Source organism: Brassica napus, unplaced genomic scaffold, assembly GCF_020379485.1.
Source record: "Brassica napus cultivar Da-Ae unplaced genomic scaffold, Da-Ae ScsIHWf_1435;HRSCAF=2024, whole genome shotgun sequence".
NCBI classification, from domain to species: Eukaryota; Viridiplantae; Streptophyta; class Magnoliopsida; order Brassicales; family Brassicaceae; genus Brassica; species Brassica napus.
The window spans coordinates 190554-196553 of record NW_026014848.1 but is presented as its reverse complement, the minus strand read 5'-3'; the positions used below and the strand labels follow the sequence as shown (position 1 = coordinate 196553).

The 6000-nt window shown below is 37.7% G+C and overlaps 1 long non-coding RNA gene across 1 annotated transcript; it reads left to right on the top strand.

Moving 5' to 3' along the window:
* The first annotated feature begins 5076 nt into the window (after nucleotides 1–5076).
* On the top strand, nucleotides 5077–5464 carry LOC111200032. Its single transcript, XR_007331662.1, has 3 exons — nucleotides 5077–5125; nucleotides 5211–5310; nucleotides 5402–5464. It is a non-coding gene; the product is annotated as an uncharacterized LOC111200032 (long non-coding RNA).
* Nucleotides 5465–6000: the final 536 nt, after the last annotated feature.

Genomic DNA, 6000 nt, shown 5'->3' with positions numbered 1-6000 from the left:
GTAAATATTTTCCGATCCTCCAGCTTCACCAAAAAATTATCTATAATACCAAAATTAGGGTTTTCGTCCAATTTCGGGTTTTCTCGTCGTGTTTCGATCCCGTCGTACTTACTTCCCATCCTGCTTAACTCCCATCCTGCTTGTGACATATTATGTTCCCTTATTAAGTTTTCTGAAAACATCGTGCTCCAAAAATGTTATTCTCCCAAAACGTCCTTCTGATCAATCTATCACATTGTCTAACCATGGTCGAGTGGAATATTCGACTCATGGTTCACCCACGACCACCTCGTACTCAAAAACTTCTTGATCGATCCTTATTGCCCACGATTCGACCACCAAGTTGATGCTCGACCAATCTTCTATGTTCTTCGAATCATGTCAAGTTTTCAATGATCAAAACTCAACATTCCTCATCATTCTTTGATTCCTAAAAGCTTGGCTCCAAATTCTGACTTTGTCAATCTTGACCGTTTTACCCCTTCAGGAAGGTTACTACAATGGCTACCATGTCATGGATCCATGCCCGCCCCAGTATCATGTTGTTGGATGACTTGCAATCGACGACCATGAATTTGGTTGACATGTTGATCCCTTCAGCGTATACCGGGAAAGTGACATCTCTTGTGGTTTGCTTGATCTCTCTACTGAATCCTACGAGTGGGGTGACCTTACCCGTTAGTGTGCTTTCTTCCAGTCCCATGTCGTGATAGGCAGACTGGAAGATGATGTTACTAGAGCACCCGTTGTCTACAATATCCATTTTCAGTTAATTAATCATCTTTTCTATTTGTTCTTCCCATCGTCATCTCCTCAACCTATTTTTGGGTTATTAGTGTAGTGACAACGATTGGTATAGATTTCTGACTATTGTTTTTAAATTCATTTTCTCCTTCTCAAAGTAATACTCTCTTATACTTTTGTATGAAATAAAACAACAAAGACGGTGATGAAAGTTTCAGACTTTCGAGGAAGAGAGGAGATATACAAAACTGGGTTTTTTCAATTGAACCAGTAGCCTCTTTTATATTTGTCAATTTATTTGATTTGATTTGATTTTTGTTTATTTAATTTTCCTTTTTCAGATTACTATCGGGGTGTTTGATAGGTTCGTAGCCTTTTTTTTAGAAAAAGACAGTAAGTCTCCACAAATAGATTGACCATGGAAACACTAGTGTAATATTTTTACATTTTTGTTTCAGTTAAGATGGGAAGTTTCAGTGTTACTTTTTTGGTTTATTATGGACATACATCAAAGAGAAAAAAAACTAGCTCAAGCATATTAAGAAACATAAAGATGGCATATCAGTCGTGCTGTATGGACAAAATAAGGTAATACTGTTAATGGAAGTATTTTAACTTACTGTCGTTGTAATTTTCTAGATATACTATTCAGCGAATCTTACACCCATGAATTGTATTCTTAATACATATGTAAATTAAGAAATTATTTACCTGTAAGTAGTACTAGATCAAACACTAGTTATTTAAATAAAACTAGGTGTCTTCATGCACCATGTGCAGTAAAAATATTTAAAATACTTTTTAACAGATAAATATAAATTATATTTTAAAATAAAATTTTATTAATATTGTAAATTTTCTTTTTTCGTATCAATATTTTAATATAAATTTAATTTAATTAAACATAAAAACAATATTTAAGAATGTGCATGTATATATTTGAAATTATAATCTTAGATAGATTTTTCTATCTATTTATTTTAATTAAATATATTAAATAAATTTGTAAAAGTTGCATAATTACCAAAAATTAAAATTAATCAATATTTATAAAATTTGTAGATATATAAGAAAATAATGATTTTACGATTAAATTTTTATAATTTTCTAAAAAAATTGTATACGTTTTTGAAAATTTTAGTTTAGAATTGGTTCAGCCTTGACTTAGGCCACCATATATGATTATCTCGACCTGAGACATAACTCATACAATAAGCATTCATCGACCGATGCAGCGGATTTGATCTTGAGATAAAAAAAAGCCAATACCACATAAACTTAAGGCTATACCCCATCTTTTTTAAATCTGGTTCGACAGAAAGGTCTAGACAAGACCTGCAAATGGAATAATCGAAGCACAATTCACTACAAGAAAACAGCGATATTCTGACGGACATTCCGACGGAAAATGAAATCCTCGGAATATCCCGAGGAATTTCCGAGGAAATTCCGAGGAAACACAAAATTTGGTTTCCTCGGAATTTCCTCGGAATAAACCGACGGAATTCCGAGGAAACATCAATCCGTCGGAATATTCCGAGAAAATTCCGAGGAAATATGTTTTCCTCGGAAAAAACCGATGAATTCCGAGGAAATATTAGAGCCGTTGGAGAGCCGTTTGAGGATTTTACATAATTCCGAGGAAATTCCGACGGACTAGCCTAGTCCGTCGGAATTCCGTCGGAATTTCCTCGGTTTGTCGGCAGGATTTAACCTATAAATACAAGCTCCTCTTCCTCTTCATTCACTCCATATCTTCATCCTCCCTCTTACTCTATTTACACACGAATTTGATTCATAAAAATATGTCTTCTTCAAATTATTTTCGTTCTTGGATCGATCGACCTCATTTGGATCCGAACACGAGATTGCTTACGGAAGAATACCAACGAGGTATAACCGAATTCATGGGGTTAGTTCACCGACAACCGGAAGCAAAAACAGGTAAGTTAAGATGTCCTTGCTCTAATTGTAAAAATAGAAAGGTTATTAAAGAGTGGGATGTTTGGACTCATCTATATTTGAGTGGGTTTACACGAAGTTACAAAATTTGGTATCATCATGGGGAAACTGATTATGAACATGGTAGTACTAGCGAACCTCAGCCAGCGGTTAGATTAGAAGAACCAATTAGAACGGATGTAGATTATGGTGTAGGTACTGAGCAGATGGTAAATGATCATTTTAGAGGGGAAGATTTACCCAATGCACAAGCTAGGAGATTTTATGATATGTTGGATGCTGGAAAGCAACCATTGTACGAAGGTTGCAGAGATGGTCATTCAGCTTTATCATCTGCTACAAGATTGATGGGCATTAAAACAGATTATAATTTGGCTGAAGACTGTGTGGATGCGATTGCTGATTTTGTAAAAGGTATTCTACCCGAGGATAATGTAGCTCCTGGTTCATACTACGAGGTTCAGAAACTCGTAGCTGGTCTTGGTTTATCGTATCAGGTAATAGATGTATGCAGCGACAACTGCATGATTTATTGGAGGGCGGATGAACAGCGGGTTACATGCAAATTTTGTGGGAAGCCTCGTTATAAAGATACGAGTGGAAGAGTTCCAGTGCCATATAAAAGGATGTGGTATTTGCCTTTGACGGAAAGGTTGCAGAGGTTGTATATGTCTGAACGCACAGCGCAACCAATGAGATGGCATGCGGAGCACTCAACAGATGGTGAGATCAGACATCCTTCAGATGCAAAAGCGTGGAAGCATTTCCAATCAAAGTATCCCGACTTTGCGTATGAGAGAAGAAATGTCTACCTTGGATTATGTACTGATGGTTTCAGTCCGTTTGGCAAGAGTGGAAGACAGTATTCTCTATGGCCCGTCATTCTTACACCATACAACCTACCCCCAAACTTGTGCTTGCGACGAGAGTTTTTGTTTCTCTCGATTCTCGTTCCCGGACCAGAGCATCCTAAGAGATCACTTGATGTGTTTCTTCAGCCACTAATATATGAGTTGCAACAACTATGGGCTCAAGGTGCTGAAACATACGATGTTTCGTGTAAAGAAAACTTTCAAATGCGGGCAGTACTAATGTGGACAATAAGTGATTTTCCAGCATATGGAATGTTGTCTGGATGGACAACGCATGGAAGGCTATCATGTCCATATTGTCAAGATAACACTGATGCTTTCCAACTAAAACACGGAAGGAAAACGTGTTGGTTTGACTGTCACAGGAGATTCCTACCACCTGATCATCCATATCGTAGGAGTAAGAATTTGTTTACGAAGAACAAGAGGGTGTTTGACAGTCCACCTCCGGAAATTTGTGGGAAAGATTTGAAGATACAACTAAGAGATTTTGGTGCAGAAAGGACGCCAGACGTCGGTGGACATGAGCGTTTTCCGGTAGATGCTGTTGGAGAACTACATAACTGGCACAAAAAAAGTATTTTCTGGGATTTGCCATACTGGGAGGATCATCTGCTAAGGCATAATTTAGATGTCATGCATATTGAGAAGAACTTTTTTGACAATCTCATGAACACGATCCTTAATGTTCAAGGTAAAACAAAGGATAATTTGAAGTCAAGACTGGATTTAGTCGATATATGCGCTCGTTCAGAACTTCATGTTGATGAGAATGGTAGGGCTCCTTTTCCCATATACCGACTTGATGCAGAGGGAAAAGATGCGTTCTTTGATTGGATTTCAAACGATGTGGAATTTCCAGACGGTTACGCATCTAATTTGCGTAACTGTATCGACAGAAAGGAAGGAAAGTTTACTGGCTTGAAAAGCCACGATTGCCATGTAATGATGCAGCGCCTCCTTCCGTTTGCCTTCAAGGAACTATTACCACGAAATGTTCATGAAGCAATTGCAGGGATAAGTGGTTTCTTCCGCGATTTATGCACGAGATCAGTGACTCTTGAAGGTATTGAAAATTTGAAGACTAACATAGCCGTGATTCAGTGCAACCTAGAGAAGATATTTCCTCCTTCATTTTTTGATGTTATGGAGCATCTTGTTATTCACCTGGCAAGAGAATTGGAACTTGGTGGTCCTGTGCAGTATAGATGGATGTATCTGTATGAGCGGTATATGTTCCATTTGAAGAAGATGGTGAAAAATTTAAGTAGGGTGGAAGGTTCTATAGTCGCACAGATGATCAATGAAGAAACTTCAAACTTTGCCGAGTACTACTTTCCAGCAGAAGTTCAGACCAAAAACAGAAGACCTGCTCGGCATGATGATAGAGGCGAACGGGCAACATATCCTGTTACGGTTCCAGACATTTTCACAGACGTTGGGCGACTTAGCGGAAAACCAAAGGACCGTCGACTTACTGAGCAGGAGCGCAGTCATTTGCAAACATATTTGCTCACCAACTGCGAAGATGTTCTTCAATATGAGAGGTAAATAAATTAGCTTACAAATTTTTATTTTAACAAGTTGAAATTTAAATCTTAATTAATTACATTATTTTCATCATATGTACAGGATTTTCATGGCAGAAAAGCGGTTCGAATATAGATACGCCACAGAGGACGAACTAGAAGAAATGAAGCAGAGAGATTTTGCTAGATGGATGTTTATTTATGTGAGTGCTTTAAACAAATTAAAATATTATTTATCACATATTTATACTAATTCACATTTATTGATATAACATATATATGTGCTATCAATAGGTGTCTGCTGGTTTGGCCAGAGGTGAAACATTTGACGATTGGATACGCGAGATGGTCGTTGGACCAAACTTTGTTGTGAAGTCATATCCGAGATTTTGTACTCGAGGATATGCATTCACAACTCAGAAAAGGAGACGTTCGAGTACGACTTATGATGCTGGCGTTTGTTCTGCATCAGGAGATGATGTATACTACGGACACATACATGAGATTTTGGAAATCAAGTATTTGGGCATGGTTGGATTGCGCTGTACTGTTTTCTATTGTGATTGGCACGACAACACTCCAGATCGAGGTGTGAGAACAGATGCATTTGGTGTTACATCAGTAAATTCGAGGCGAAAGCTGCAATATTATGATCCTTTCATTCTTGCTTCTCAGGCCGATCAGGTAATTAAATGTTAATTATTCAGAATGATTCATCATCATGTGTATTAATTTATAATTTTTCTAAATGTTACAGGTTTGTTATATCAAGTACCCTCGGGTAAGGAACAGAGATGATCCATGGGTTACTGTTACAAGACTCAACCCGAGAGGCCGAGTTCAGGGAAGTTCTGAGCTGGAAGACCCACTACAACCAAGCACATCCGGCAACT